General features: G+C 31.4%; 1 long non-coding RNA gene across 1 annotated transcript in view; it reads left to right on the top strand.

Moving 5' to 3' along the window:
- LOC132931369 (uncharacterized) overlaps nt 1-17,574 on the top strand; it is a 164,298-nt gene that overhangs the window by 37,450 nt on the left and 109,274 nt on the right. Inside the window, exons 26-28 of the long non-coding RNA XR_009662537.1 lie at nt 998-1,127; nt 1,419-1,548; nt 2,204-2,333. This is a non-coding gene — a long non-coding RNA (uncharacterized LOC132931369). The remainder of the gene's footprint in view (nt 1-997; nt 1,128-1,418; nt 1,549-2,203; nt 2,334-17,574) is intronic.

Here is a 17,574-nt window from a genome sequence, read left to right as displayed (position 1 = left end):
GCTTATAAAGCACTGAGTTCTCGAGTCATTCTCCAATCATTATATATATTTAACTGAATAAATTTTTTTAGATGGAAATACAGCAGGTCACTCAAGGGATGCTGAAACATTAATTTCTATTCATACAACTTTGTGAAAGTATGAACATCCAATTTTGAAAATGAACTAACAAATACTGTTTATAATGAATTTATGCAATTTACATTTAATGGTTATTGAATATAATTTATAGAATATTAATTGTAGTGATACAATAGAGATTTGTTAACAAAGTGAATAAATGATTATTAAACACCTGAGAACTTTTAATTTTCATTCTTAAAATTTGTCTTAGGTATACAAATCATTTTATTTGTATTACATTTATATGATAATTTTGTTGAATATAACAAATTCATACATTTAACAGCTTAAAAAATATTATATTCTCAAGTACGTTTTTTGAAACCTTGACTGCTATACAATGAAAATTATTCCATTTTATCATTTATAACTATCATATGTTTTGTTTAACTAGATATTTTTACTTCAAAAGAACTTTACCAATTATTTTATATGTTAATTTCGACGAATTAAACAATTCATATTATTTTTCATATTGAATAGAAGAAAATTTAAGTTATTGTTCGAGTGTATTATTTAGTTACATTTATTTTACATTCAAATTCAACAAAATGATTTAGTAGATTTGTACTATCTTTTATAGCTTATCATAATTATTATTTCTTATCATCTGTTATATGATTATATTTCATATCACCTTGCTGTTTTACAATCGTATTTGCATTTAAGTTTTAACTGAAAATTGTTTTTAAATATTTTGTATTAAGAATAAAGTTGTTCAGATAATTATTGTTTGATTGTTTCCGTTACTGACTTATTCAGTATTTTCCAAGTACTAGTTATCATATAAACATTTTCGTTCTAATTATGGTGTGTAGTAGTGACTTTATTTACTACAATTATACGCATATTTAACTGACTACAATATTTTCAGATTGCAATACAGCAGACAATGAAAGCCATGGTGAGACATGAATTCGCGATTCTATCAGTTTGGAAAATATAAACATCCTACGATGACAATGGACTAGAAGATACTGATAATAATAATTGTTTTATTCAACGTACGTTTAGAGCTTATAATTGAATATAATTGATAGAAAATTAATAGTAATGTAACAAAATGATAATGTCATGAAATCCTGACAATAGGATTAAGTAAATGATTCTTATTTACTATAATTAACTTTCATTCAATTCATTTAACATGATACTTCATAAACACTAAAAAACATGATTTTATATGATTATTTTGACGAATATCAAAAATTCATGTTTTAAACTGCTTATAAAGCACAAAGTTATCGAGTCATTCTCCAATTATTATATATCTTTAACTGGTTAAATTTTTTTAGATGGCAATACTGCAGATGACTCAAGGAATGCTGAGACATTTATTCATATGCATACAACTTTGGAAAAGTATGAACATCCAATATTGAAAATGAACAAAAAAAGATACTGATTATAAAGAATTAATGCAATGTACGTGTAATGGTTATTGGCTGTAGTTGATAGAAAATTAATAGCAATGTATCTAAAAGTTACTCAAATGCATCCCAGTCAATAATATTAATTAAAGTATTTTAATTTACCATTATCAACTAGCATACATTTCATTTAAGCAGATAATTCATTAACAAAATAAAACACGATTTTATACGATAATTTTGACTAATATTAAATATTTATGTTTCAAAACTGTTTACAAAATACACAATTCTCAAGTTAATCTCTTGAAACCTGGACCACTATATTAAGAAAATGATTCTAATTTATTATTATTAACTTGCATACATTTCATATAACCTTATACTTCATAAACACTATAAAACATGATTTTATATGATAATTTTGACGAATATTAAATATTTATGTTTTTAACTGCTTATAAAACCCACAATTCTCAAGTTAATCTCTTGAAACCTGGACCACTGTATTAAGTAAATGATTCTAATTTATTATTATTAACTTGCATACATTTCATTTAAGCAGATTTTTCATAAACACTAAAAAACATGATTTTATATGATTATTTTGACGAATATCAAAAATTCATGTTTTAAACTGCTTATAAAGCACTAAGTTATCGAGTCAATCTCCAATTATTATATATATTTAACTGATTAAATTTTTTTAGATGGCATTACAGCAGATGACTCAAGGAATGCTGAGACATTTATTCATATGCATACAACTTTGGAAAAGTATGAACATCCAATATTGAAAATGAACAAAAAAAGATACTGATTATAAAGAATTAATGCAATGTACGTGTAATGGTTATTGGCTGTAGTTGATAGAAAATTAATAGCAATGTATCTAAAAGTTACTCAAATGCTTCCCTGACCATAATATTAAGAAAATGATTCTAATTTATTATTATTAACTTGCATACATTTCATATAACCTTATACTTCATAAACACTATAAAACATGATTTTATATGATAATTTTGATGAATTTTAAATATTTATAATTAGAACTGCTTATAAAACACACAATTCTCAAGTTATTCTCTTGAAACCTAAACCACTATATTAAGAAAATGATTCTAATTTTTTATTATTAACTTGCATACATTTCATTTAAGCAGATACTTCATAAACACTATAAAACATGATTTTATATGATAATTTTGATGAATATTAAATATTTATATTTAGAACTGCTTATAAAACACACAATTCTCAAGTTTATCTCTTGAAACCTGGACCACTATATTAAGAAAATGATTCTAATTTATTATTATTAACTTGCATACATTTCATTTAACCTTATACTTCATAAACACTAAAAAACATGATTTTATATAATTATTTTGACGAATATCAAAAATTCATGTTTTAAACTGCTTATGAAGCACTAAGTTATCGAGTCATTCTCCAATTATTATATATATTTAACTGATTAAATTTTTTTAGATGGCAATACAGCAGATGACTCAAGGAATGCTGAGACATTTATTCATATGCATACAACTTTGGAAAAGTATGAACATCCAATGTTGAAAATGAACTAAAAGATACTGATTATAAAGAATTAATGCAATGTACGTGTAACGGTTATTGGCTGTAGTTGATAGAAAATTAATAGCAATGTATCTAAAAGTTACTCAAATGCTTCCCTGTCCATAATATTAATTAAATTATTTTAATTTACCATTATCAACTATTCATATTAATCAAGTTTATCTCTTGAAACCTTGAAAATTGACAATTTCGAAAAATGAAAATTCTCGTATACGAAGTGTTTTACGGGAAAACCGAGAGAAAGGACGACAGTCGTGAGACATAAAATTGATCCCCATAACCAGCTTCATAAGTTGTATGCTTTTGATTTTTCGAAAAACCGTTATTAAGGATTTTTAAACGTCGTACTTAGGTCGAACGATTTTTGAAAACCCAAAATTTGAAATAAACAATTTTTGGAAAAAACAAAAACTGATTCTGATTTAGAATTACATGTAGAACATTTTAACTTCTGTGATAAATTTGTCGTTGGACCACCAGGTGACCTAGGAAACGCGAATGAGAATTGAAAATTTCGAAAAATGAAAATTCTCGTTTACGAAGTGTTTTACGGGAAAACCGAGAGAGATAGGACGAAAGTCGTTAGACAAAAAATTGATCCCCATAACCAGCTTCATATGTTGTTTGCTTTTGATTTTTCGAAAAACCGTTATTAAGGATTTTTAAACGTCGTACTTAGGTCGAATGATTTTTGAAAACCCAAAATTTGAAATAACGAGTTTTTGGAAAAAACAAAAACTGATTCTGGTTTTGAATTACACGTGGAACATTTTAACGTCTGTGATAAATTGTCGTTGGACCACCAGGTGACCTAGGAAACGCGAATGAAAATTGAAAATTTCGAAAAATTAAAATTCTCGTTTACGAAGTGTTTTACGGGAAAACCGAGAGAGATAGGACGAAAGTCGTTAGTCATAAAATTGATCCCCATAACCAGCTTCATAAGTTGTATGCTTATGATTTTTTGAAAAACCGTTTTTAAGGATTTTTAAACGTCGTACTTAGGTCGAACGATTTTTGAAAACACAAAATTTGAAATAACGAGTTCTTGGAAAAATGAAAAACTGATTCTGATTTAGAATTACATGTAGAACATTTTAACTTCTGTGATAAATTTGTCGTTGGACCACCAGGTGACCTAGGAAACGCGAATGAAAATTGAAAATTTCGAAAAATGAAAATTCTCGTTTACGAAGTGTTTTACGGGAAAACCGAGAGAGATAGGACGAAAGTCGTTAGTCATAAAATTGATCCCCATAACCTGCTTCATAAGTTGTATGCTTTTGATTTTTCGAAAAACTTTTATTAAGGATTTTTAAATGTCGTACTTAGGTCGAACGATTTTTGAAAACCCAAAATTTGAAATAACGAGTTTTTGGAAAAAACAAAAACTGATTCTGATTTAGAATTACATGTAGAACATTTTAACTTCTGTGATAAATTTGTCGTTGGACCACCAGGTGACCTAGGAAACGCGAATGAAAATTGAAAATTTCGAAAAATGAAAATTCTCGTTTACGAAGTGTTTTACGGGAAAACCGAGAGAGATAGGACGACAGTCGTGAGACATAAAATTGATCCCCATAACCAGCTTCATAAGTTGTATGCTTTTGATTTTTCGAAAAACCGTTATTGAGGATTTTTAAACGTCGTACTTAGGTCGAACGATTTTTGAAAACCCAAAATTTGAAATAACGAGTTTTTGGAAAAAACAAAAACTGATTCTGATTTAGAATTACATGTAGAACATTTTAACTTCTGTGATAAATTGTCGTTGGACCACCAGGTGACCTAGGAAACGCGAATGAAAATTGAAAATTTCGAAAAATGAAAATTCTCGTTTACGAAGTGTTTTACGGGAAAACCGAGAGAGATAGGACGAAAGTCGTGAGTCATAAAATTGATCCCCATAACCAGCTTCATAAGTTGTATGCTTTTGATTTTTCGAAAAACCGTTATTAAGGATTTTTAAACGTCGTACTTAGGTCGAACGATTTTTGAAAACCCAAAATTTGAAATAAACAATTTTTGGAAAAAACAAAAACTGATTCTGATTTAGAATTACATGTAGAACATTTTAACTTCTGTGATAAATTTGTCGTTGGACCACCAGGTGACCTAGGAAACGCGAATGAAAATTGAAAATTTCGAAAAATGAAAATTCTCGTTTACGAAGTGTTTTACGGGAAAACCGAGAGAGATAGGACGAAAGTCGTTAGTCATAAAATTGATCCCCATAACCAGCTTCATAAGTTGTATGCTTATGATTTTTTGAAAAACCGTTATTAAGGATTTTTAAACGTCGTACTTAGGTCGAACGATTTTTGAAAACCCAAAATTTGAAATAACGAGTTTTTGGAAAAAACAAAAACTGATTCTGATTTAGAATTACATGTAGAACATTTTAACTTCTGTGATAAATTGTCGTTGGACCACCAGGTGACCTAGGAAACGCGAATGAAAATTGAAAATTTCGAAAAATGAAAATTCTCGTTTACGAAGTGTTTTACGGGAAAACCGAGAGAGATAGGACGAAAGTCGTGAGTCATAAAATTGATCCCCATAACCAGCTTCATAAGTTGTATGCTTTTGATTTTTCGAAAAACCGTTATTAAGGATTTTTAAACGTCGTACTTAGGTCGAACGATTTTTGAAAACCCAAAATTTGAAATAAACAATTTTTGGAAAAAACAAAAACTGATTCTGATTTAGAATTACATGTAGAACATTTTAACTTCTGTGATAAATTTGTCGTTGGACCACCAGGTGACCTAGGAAACGCGAATGAAAATTGAAAATTTCGAAAAATTAAAATTCTCGTTTACGAAGTGTTTTACGGGAAAACCGAGAGAGATAGGACGAAAGTCGTTAGTCATAAAATTGATCCCCATAACCAGCTTCATAAGTTGTATGCTTATGATTTTTTGAAAAACCGTTTTTAAGGATTTTTAAACGTCGTACTTAGGTCGAACGATTTTTGAAAACCCAAAATTTGAAATAACGAGTTCTTGGAAAAATGAAAAACTGATTCTGATTTAGAATTACATGTAGAACATTTTAACTTCTGTGATAAATTTGTCGTTGGACCACCAGGTGACCTAGGAAACGCGAATGAAAATTGAAAATTTCGAAAAATGAAAATTCTCGTTTACGAAGTGTTTTACGGGAAAACCGAGAGAGATAGGACGAAAGTCGTTAGTCATAAAATTGATCCCCATAACCTGCTTCATAAGTTGTATGCTTTTGATTTTTCGAAAAACTTTTATTAAGGATTTTTAAATGTCGTACTTAGGTCGAACGATTTTTGAAAACCCAAAATTTGAAATAACGAGTTTTTGGAAAAAACAAAAACTGATTCTGATTTAGAATTACATGTAGAACATTTTAACTTCTGTGATAAATTTGTCGTTGGACCACCAGGTGACCTAGGAAACGCGAATGAAAATTGAAAATTTCGAAAAATGAAAATTCTCGTTTACGAAGTGTTTTACGGGAAAACCGAGAGAGATAGGACGACAGTCGTGAGACATAAAATTGATCCCCATAACCAGCTTCATAAGTTGTATGCTTTTGATTTTTCGAAAAACCGTTATTGAGGATTTTTAAACGTCGTACTTAGGTCGAACGATTTTTGAAAACCCAAAATTTGAAATAACGAGTTTTTGGAAAAAACAAAAACTGATTCTGATTTAGAATTACATGTAGAACATTTTAACTTCTGTGATAAATTGTCGTTGGACCACCAGGTGACCTAGGAAACGCGAATGAAAATTGAAAATTTCGAAAAATGAAAATTCTCGTTTACGAAGTGTTTTACGGGAAAACCGAGAGAGATAGGACGAAAGTCGTGAGTCATAAAATTGATCCCCATAACCAGCTTCATAAGTTGTATGCTTTTGATTTTTCGAAAAACCGTTATTAAGGATTTTTAAACGTCGTACTTAGGTCGAACGATTTTTGAAAACCCAAAATTTGAAATAAACAATTTTTGGAAAAAACAAAAACTGATTCTGATTTAGAATTACATGTAGAACATTTTAACTTCTGTGATAAATTTGTCGTTGGACCACCAGGTGACCTAGGAAACGCGAATGAAAATTGAAAATTTCGAAAAATGAAAATTCTCGTTTACGAAGTGTTTTACGGGAAAACCGAGAGAGATAGGACGAAAGTCGTTAGTCATAAAATTGATCCCCATAACCAGCTTCATAAGTTGTATGCTTATGATTTTTTGAAAAACCGTTATTAAGGATTTTTAAACGTCGTACTTAGGTCGAACGATTTTTGAAAACCCAAAATTTGAAATAACGAGTTTTTGGAAAAAACAAAAACTGATTCTGATTTAGAATTACATGTAGAACATTTTAACTTCTGTGATAAATTGTCGTTGGACCACCAGGTGACCTAGGAAACGCGAATGAAAATTGAAAATTTCGAAAAATGAAAATTCTCGTTTACGAAGTGTTTTACGGGAAAATCGAGAGAGATAGGACGACAGTCGTCAGACATAAAACTGATCCCCATAACCAGCTTCATAAGTTGTATGCTTTTGATTTTTCGAAAAACTGTTATTAAGGATTTTTAAACGTCGTACTTAGGTCGAACGATTTTTGAAAACCCAAAATTTGAAATAACGAGTTTTTGGAAAAATGAAAAACTGTTTCTGGTTTGGAATTACATGTAGAACATTTTAACTTCTGTGATAAATTGTCGTTGGACCACCAGGTGACCTAGGAAACGCGAATGAAAATTGAAAATTTCGAAAAATGAAAATTCTCGTTTACGAAATGTTTTACGGGAAAACCGAGAGAGATAGGACGACAGTCGTGAGACATAAAATTGATCCCCATAACCAGCTTCATAAGTTGTATGCTTTTGATTTTTCGAAAAACCGTTATTAAGGATTTTTAAACGTCGTACTTAGGTCGAACGATTTTTTAAAACCCAAAATTTGAAATAAACAATTTTTGGAAAAAACAAAAACTGATTCTGATTTAGAATTACATGTAGAACATTTTAACTTCTGTGATAAATTTGTCGTTGGACCACCAGGTGACCTAGGAAACGCGAATGAAAATTGAAAATTTCGAAAAATGAAAATTCTCGTTTACGAAGTGTTTTACGGCAAAATCGAGAGAGATAGGACGACAGTTGTCAGACATAAAATTGATCCCCATAACCAGCTTCATAAGTTGTATGCTTTTGATTTTTCGAAAAACCGTTATTAAGGATTTTTAAACGTCGTACTTAGGTCGAACGATTTTTGAAAACCCAAAATTTGAAATAACGAGTTTTTGGAAAAATGAAAAACTGTTTCTGGTTTGGAATTACATGTAGAACATTTTAACTTCTGTGATAAATTGTCGTTGGACCACCAGGTGACCTAGGAAACGCGAATGAAAATTGAAATTTTCGAAAAATGAAAATTCTCGTTTACGAAATGTTTTACGGGAAAACCGAGAGAGATAGGACGACAGTCGTGAGACATAAAATTGATCCCCATAACCAGCTTCATAAGTTGTATGCTTTTGATTTTTCGAAAAACCGTTATTAAGGATTTTTAAACGTCGTACTTAGGTCGAACGATTTTTGAAAACCCAAAATTTGAAATAAACAATTTTTGGAAAAAACAAAAACTGATTCTGATTTAGAATTACATGTAGAACATTTTAACTTCTGTGATAAATTTGTCGTTGGACCACCAGGTGACCTAGGAAACGCGAATGAAAATTGAAAATTTCGAAAAATGAAAATTCTCGTTTACGAAATGTTTTACGGGAAAACCGAGAGAGATAGGACGACAGTCGTGAGACATAAAATTGATCCCCATAACCAGCTTCATAAGTTGTATGCTTTTGATTTTTCGAAAAACCGTTATTAAGGATTTTTAAACGTCGTACTTAGGTCGAACGATTTTTGAAAACCCAAAATTTGAAATAAACAATTTTTGGAAAAAACAAAAACTGATTCTGATTTGGAATTACATGTAGAACATTTTAACTTCTGTGATAAATTTGTCGTTGGACCACCAGGTGACCTAGGAAACGCGAATGAAAATTAAAAATTTCGAAAAATGAAAATTCTCGTTTACGAAGTGTTTTACGGAAAAATCGAGAGAGATATGACGACAGTCGTCAGACATAAAATTGATCCCCATAACCAGCTTCATAAGTTGTATGCTTTTGATTTTTCGAAAAACTGTTATTAAGGATTTTTAAACGTCGTACTTAGGTCGAACGATTTTTGAAAACCCAAAATTTGAAATAACGAGTTTTTGGAAAAAACAAAAACTGATTCTGATTTAGAATTACATGTAGAACATTTTAACTTCTGTGATAAATTGTCGTTGGACCACCAGGTGACCTAGGAAACGCGAATGAAAATTGAAAATTTCGAAAAATGAAAATTCTCGTTTACGAAGTGTTTTACGGGAAAACCGAGAGAGATAGGACGAAAGTCGTGAGTCATAAAATTGATCCCCATAACCAGCTTCATAAGTTGTATGCTTTTGATTTTTCGAAAAACCGTTATTAAGGATTTTTAAACGTCGTACTTAGGTCGAACGATTTTTGAAAACCCAAAATTTGAAATAAACAATTTTTGGAAAAAACAAAAACTGATTCTGATTTAGAATTACATGTAGAACATTTTAACTTCTGTGATAAATTTGTCGTTGGACCACCAGGTGACCTAGGAAACGCGAATGAAAATTGAAAATTTCGAAAAATGAAAATTCTCGTTTACGAAGTGTTTTACGGGAAAATCGAGAGAGATAGGACGACAGTCGTCAGACATAAAATTGATCCCCATAACCAGCTTCATAAGTTGTATGCTTTTGATTTTTCGAAAAACCGTTATTAAGGATTTTTAAACGTCGTACTTAGGTCGAACGATTTTTGAAAACCCAAAATTTGAAATAAACAATTTTTGGAAAAAACAAAAACTGATTCTGATTTAGAATTACATGTAGAACATTTTAACTTCTGTGATAAATTTGTCGTTGGACCACCAGGTGACCTAGGAAACGCGAATGAAAATTGAAAATTTCGAAAAATGAAAATTCTCGTTTACGAAGTGTTTTACGGGAAAATCGAGAGAGATAGGACGACAGTCGTCAGACATAAAACTGATCCCCATAACCAACTTCATAAGTTGTATGCTTTTGATTTTTCGAAAAACTGTTATTAAGGATTTTTAAACGTCGTACTTAGGTCGAACGATTTTTGAAAACCCAAAATTTGAAATAACGAGTTTTTGGAAAAATGAAAAACTGTTTCTGGTTTGGAATTACATGTAGAACATTTTAACTTCTGTGATAAATTGTCGTTGGACCACCAGGTGACCTAGGAAACGCGAATGAAAATTGAAAATTTCGAAAAATGAAAATTCTCGTTTACGAAATGTTTTACGGGAAAACCGAGAGAGATAGGACGACAGTCGTGAGACATAAAATTGATCCCCATAACCAGCTTCATAAGTTGTATGCTTTTGATTTTTCGAAAAACCGTTATTAAGGATTTTTAAACGTCGTACTTAGGTCGAACGATTTTTTAAAACCCAAAATTTGAAATAAACAATTTTTGGAAAAAACAAAAACTGATTCTGATTTAGAATTACATGTAGAACATTTTAACTTCTGTGATAAATTTGTCGTTGGACCACCAGGTGACCTAGGAAACGCGAATGAAAATTGAAAATTTCGAAAAATGAAAATTCTCGTTTACGAAGTGTTTTACGGCAAAATCGAGAGAGATAGGACGACAGTCGTCAGACATAAAATTGATCCCCATAACCAGCTTCATAAGTTGTATGCTTTTGATTTTTCGAAAAACCGTTATTAAGGATTTTTAAACGTCGTACTTAGGTCGAACGATTTTTGAAAACCCAAAATTTGAAATAACGAGTTTTTGGAAAAATGAAAAACTGTTTCTGGTTTGGAATTACATGTAGAACATTTTAACTTCTGTGATAAATTGTCGTTGGACCACCAGGTGACCTAGGAAACGCGAATGAAAATTGAAATTTTCGAAAAATGAAAATTCTCGTTTACGAAATGTTTTACGGGAAAACCGAGAGAGATAGGACGACAGTCGTGAGACATAAAATTGATCCCCATAACCAGCTTCATAAGATGTATGCTTTTGATTTTTCGAAAAACCGTTATTAAGGATTTTTAAACGTCGTACTTAGGTCGAACGATTTTTGAAAACCCAAAATTTGAAATAAACAATTTTTGGAAAAAACAAAAACTGATTCTGATTTAGAATTACATGTAGAACATTTTAACTTCTGTGATAAATTTGTCGTTGGACCACCAGGTGACCTAGGAAACGCGAATGAAAATTGAAAATTTCGAAAAATGAAAATTCTCGTTTACGAAATGTTTTACGGGAAAACCGAGAGAGATAGGACGACAGTCGTGAGACATAAAATTGATCCCCATAACCAGCTTCATAAGTTGTATGCTTTTGATTTTTCGAAAAACCGTTATTAAGGATTTTTAAACGTCGTACTTAGGTCGAACGATTTTTGAAAACCCAAAATTTGAAATAAACAATTTTTGGAAAAAACAAAAACTGATTCTGATTTGGAATTACATGTAGAACATTTTAACTTCTGTGATAAATTTGTCGTTGGACCACCAGGTGACCTAGGAAACGCGAATGAAAATTGAAAATTTCGAAAAATGAAAATTCTCGTTTACGAAGTGTTTTACGGGAAAATCGAGAGAGGTAGGACGACAGTCGTCAGACATAAAATTGATCCCCATAACCAGCTTCATAAGTTGTATGCTTTTGATTTTTCGAAAAACTGTTATTAAGGATTTTTAAACGTCGTACTTAGGTCGAACGATTTTTGAAAACCCAAAATTTGAAATAACGAGTTTTTGGAAAAATGAAAAACTGTTTCTGGTTTGGAATTACATGTAGAACATTTTAACTTCTGTGATAAATTGTCGTTGGACCACCAGGTGACCTAGGAAACGCGAATGAAAATTGAAAATTTCGAAAAATGAAAATTCTCGTTTACGAAATGTTTTACGGGAAAACCGAGAGAGATAGGACGACAGTCGTGAGACATAAAATTGATCCCCATAACCAGCTTCATAAGTTGTATGCTTTTGATTTTTCGAAAAACCGTTATTAAGGATTTTTAAACGTCGTACTTAGGTCGAACGATTTTTGAAAACCCAAAATTTGAAATAAACAATTTTTGGAAAAAACAAAAACTGATTCTGATTTAGAATTACATGTAGAACATTTTAACTTCTGTGATAAATTTGTCGTTGGACCACCAGGTGACCTAGGAAACGCGAATGAAAATTGAAAATTTCGAAAAATGAAAATTCTCGTTTACGAAGTGTTTTACGGGAAAATCGAGAGAGATAGGACGACAGTCGTCAGACATAAAACTGATCCCCATAACCAGCTTCATAAGTTGTATGCTTTTGATTTTTCGAAAAACCGTTATTAAGGATTTTTAAACGTCGTACTTAGGTCGAACGATTTTTGAAAACCCAAAATTTGAAATAACGAGTTTTTGGAAAAATGAAAAACTGTTTCTGGTTTGGAATTACATGTAGAACATTTTAACTTCTGTGATAAATTGTCGTTGGACCACCAGGTGACCTAGGAAACGCGAATGAAAATTGAAAATTTCGAAAAATGAAAATTCTCGTTTACGAAATGTTTTACGGGAAAACCGAGAGAGATAGGACGACAGTCGTGAGACATAAAATTGATCCCCATAACCAGCTTCATAAGTTGTATGCTTTTGATTTTTCGAAAAACCGTTATTAAGGATTTTTAAACGTCGTACTTAGGTCGAACGATTTTTGAAAACCCAAAATTTGAAATAAACAATTTTTGGAAAAAACAAAAACTGATTCTGATTTAGAATTACATGTAGAACATTTTAACTTCTGTGATAAATTTGTCGTTGGACCACCAGGTGACCTAGGAAACGCGAATGAAAATTGAAATTTTCGAAAAATGAAAATTCTCGTTTACGAAATGTTTTACGGGAAAACCGAGAGAGATAGGACGACAGTCGTGAGACATAAAATTGATCCCCATAACCAGCTTCATAAGTTGTATGCTTTTGATTTTTCGAAAAACCGTTATTAAGGATTTTTAAACGTCGTACTTAGGTCGAACGATTTTTGAAAACCCAAAATTTGAAATAAACAATTTTTGGAAAAAACAAAAACTGATTCTGATTTAGAATTACATGTAGAACATTTTAACTTCTGTGATAAATTTGTCGTTGGACCACCAGGTGACCTAGGAAACGCGAATGAAAATTGAAAATTTCGAAAAATGAAAATTCTCGATTACGAAGTGTTTTACGGGAAAATCGAGAGAGATAGGACGACAGTCGTCAGACATAAAATTGATCCCCATAACCAGCTTCATAAGTTGTATGCTTTTGATTTTTCGAAAAACTGTTATTAAGGATTTTTAAACGTCGTACTTAGGTCGAACGATTTTTGAAAACCCAAAATTTGAAATAACGAGTTTTTGGAAAAATGAAAAACTGTTTCTGGTTTGGAATTACATGTAGAACATTTTAACTTCTGTGATAAATTGTCGTTGGACCACCAGGTGACCTAGGAAACGCGAATGAAAATTGAAAATTTCGAAAAATGAAAATTCTCGTTTACGAAATGTTTTACGGGAAAACCGAGAGAGATAGGACGACAGTCGTGAGACATAAAATTGATCCCCATAACCAGCTTCATAAGTTGTATGCTTTTGATTTTTCGAAAAACCGTTATTAAGGATTTTTAAACGTCGTACTTAGGTCGAACGATTTTTGAAAACCCAAAATTTGAAATAAACAATTTTTGGAAAAAACAAAAACTGATTCTGATTTGGAATTACATGTAGAACATTTTAACTTCTGTGATAAATTTGTCGTTGGACCACCAGGTGACCTAGGAAACGCGAATGAAAATTGAAAATTTCGAAAAATGAAAATTCTCGTTTACGAAGTGTTTTACGGGAAAATCGAGAGAGGTAGGACGACAGTCGTCAGACATAAAATTGATCCCCATAACCAGCTTCATAAGTTGTATGCTTTTGATTTTTCGAAAAACTGTTATTAAGGATTTTTAAACGTCGTACTTAGGTCGAACGATTTTTGAAAACCCAAAATTTGAAATAACGAGTTTTTGGAAAAATGAAAAACTGTTTCTGGTTTGGAATTACATGTAGAACATTTTAACTTCTGTGATAAATTGTCGTTGGACCACCAGGTGACCTAGGAAACGCGAGTGAAAATTGAAAATTTCGAAAAATGAAAATTCTCGTTTACGAAATGTTTTACGGGAAAACCGAGAGAGATAGGACGACAGTCGTGAGACATAAAATTGATCCCCATAACCAGCTTCATAAGTTGTATGCTTTTGATTTTTCGAAAAACCGTTATTAAGGATTTTTAAACGTCGTACTTAGGTCGAACGATTTTTGAAAACCCAAAATTTGAAATAAACAATTTTTGGAAAAAACAAAAACTGATTCTGATTTAGAATTACATGTAGAACATTTTAACTTCTGTGATAAATTTGTCGTTGGACCACCAGGTGACCTAGGAAACGCGAATGAAAATTGAAAATTTCGAAAAATGAAAATTCTCGTTTACGAAGTGTTTTACGGGAAAATCGAGAGAGATAGGACGACAGTCGTCAGACATAAAACTGATCCCCATAACCAGCTTCATAAGTTGTATGCTTTTGATTTTTCGAAAAACCGTTATTAAGGATTTTTAAACGTCGTACTTAGGTCGAACGATTTTTGAAAACCCAAAATTTGAAATAACGAGTTTTTGGAAAAATGAAAAACTGTTTCTGGTTTGGAATTACATGTAGAACATTTTAACTTCTGTGATAAATTGTCGTTGGACCACCAGGTGACCTAGGAAACGCGAATGAAAATTGAAAATTTCGAAAAATGAAAATTCTCGTTTACGAAATGTTTTACGGGAAAACCGAGAGAGATAGGACGACAGTCGTGAGACATAAAATTGATCCCCATAACCAGCTTCATAAGTTGTATGCTTTTGATTTTTCGAAAAACCGTTATTAAGGATTTTTAAACGTCGTACTTAGGTCGAACGATTTTTGAAAACCCAAAATTTGAAATAAACAATTTTTGGAAAAAACAAAAACTGATTCTGATTTAGAATTACATGTAGAACATTTTAACTTCTGTGATAAATTTGTCGTTGGACCACCAGGTGACCTAGGAAACGCGAATGAAAATTGAAATTTTCGAAAAATGAAAATTCTCGTTTACGAAATGTTTTACGGGAAAACCGAGAGAGATAGGACGACAGTCGTGAGACATAAAATTGATCCCCATAACCAGCTTCATAAGTTGTATGCTTTTGATTTTTCGAAAAACCGTTATTAAGGATTTTTAAACGTCGTACTTAGGTCGAACGATTTTTGAAAACCCAAAATTTGAAATAAACAATTTTTGGAAAAAACAAAAACTGATTCTGATTTAGAATTACATGTAGAACATTTTAACTTCTGTGATAAATTTGTCGTTGGACCACCAGGTGACCTAGGAAACGCGAATGAAAATTGAAAATTTCGAAAAATGAAAATTCTCGTTTACGAAGTGTTTTACGGGAAAATCGAGAGAGATAGGACGACAGTCGTCAGACATAAAATTGATCCCCATAACCAGCTTCATAAGTTGTATGCTTTTGATTTTTCGAAAAACTGTTATTAAGGATTTTTAAACGTCGTACTTAGGTCGAACGATTTTTGAAAACCCAAAATTTGAAATAACGAGTTTTTGGAAAAATGAAAAACTGTTTCTGGTTTGGAATTACATGTAGAACATTTTAACTTCTGTGATAAATTGTCGTTGGACCACCAGGTGACCTAGGAAACGCGAATGAAAATTGAAAATTTCGAAAAATGAAAATTCTCGTTTACGAAATGTTTTACGGGAAAACCGAGAGAGATAGGACGACAGTCGTGAGACATAAAATTGATCCCCATAACCAGCTTCATAAGTTGTATGCTTTTGATTTTTCGAAAAACCGTTATTAAGGATTTTTAAACGTCGTACTTAGGTCGAACGATTTTTGAAAACCCAAAATTTGAAATAAACAATTTTTGGAAAAAACAAAAACTGATTCTGATTTGGAATTACATGTAGAACATTTTAACTTCTGTGATAAATTTGTCGTTGGACCACCAGGTGACCTAGGAAACGCGAATGAAAATTGAAAATTTCGAAAAATGAAAATTCTCGTTTACGAAGTGTTTTACGGGAAAATCGAGAGAGGTAGGACGACAGTCGTCAGACATAAAATTGATCCCCATAACCAGCTTCATAAGTTGTATGCTTTTGATTTTTCGAAAAACTGTTATTAAGGATTTTTAAACGTCGTACTTAGGTCGAACGATTTTTGAAAACCCAAAATTTGAAATAACGAGTTTTTGGAAAAATGAAAAACTGTTTCTGGTTTGGAATTACATGTAGAACATTTTAACTTCTGTGATAAATTGTCGTTGGACCACCAGGTGACCTAGGAAACGCGAGTGAAAATTGAAAATTTCGAAAAATGAAAATTCTCGTTTACGAAATGTTTTACGGGAAAACCGAGAGAGATAGGACGACAGTCGTGAGACATAAAATTGATCCCCATAACCAGCTTCATAAGTTGTATGCTTTTGATTTTTCGAAAAACCGTTATTAAGGATTTTTAAACGTCGTACTTAGGTCGAACGATTTTTGAAAACCCAAAATTTGAAATAAACAATTTTTGGAAAAAACAAAAACTGATTCTGATTTAGAATTACATGTAGAACATTTTAACTTCTGTGATAAATTTGTCGTTGGACCACCAGGTGACCTAGGAAACGCGAATGAAAATTGAAAATTTCGAAAAATGAAAATTCTCGTTTACGAAGTGTTTTACGGGAAAATCGAGAGAGATAGGACGACAGTCGTCAGACATAAAACTGATCCCCATAACCAGCTTCATAAGTTGTATGCTTTTGATTTTTCGAAAAACCGTTATTAAGGATTTTTAAACGTCGTACTTAGGTCGAACGATTTTTGAAAACCCAAAATTTGAAATAACGAGTTTTTTGAAAAATGAAAAACTGTTTCTGGTTTGGAATTACATGTAGAACATTTTAACTTCTGTGATAAATTGTCGTTGGACCACCAGGTGACCTAGGAAACGCGAATGAAAATTGAAAATTTCGAAAAATGAAAATTCTCGTTTACGAAATGTTTTACGGGAAAACCGAGAGAGATAGGACGACAGTCGTGAGACATAAAATTGATCCCCATAACCAGCTTCATAAGTTGTATGCTTTTGATTTTTCGAAAAACCGTTATTAAGGATTTTTAAACGTCGTACTTAGGTCGAACGATTTTTGAAAACCCAAAATTTGAAATAAACAATTTTTGGAAAAAACAAAAACTGATTCTGATTTAGAATTACATGT

Source organism: Rhopalosiphum padi, unplaced genomic scaffold (assembly GCF_020882245.1).
Source record: "Rhopalosiphum padi isolate XX-2018 unplaced genomic scaffold, ASM2088224v1 scaffold1, whole genome shotgun sequence".
Lineage (NCBI taxonomy): Eukaryota > Metazoa > Arthropoda > Insecta > Hemiptera > Aphididae > Rhopalosiphum > Rhopalosiphum padi.
Note: the sequence above shows the minus strand (reverse complement) of the source record. Positions and strands in the feature narration are given on the sequence as shown.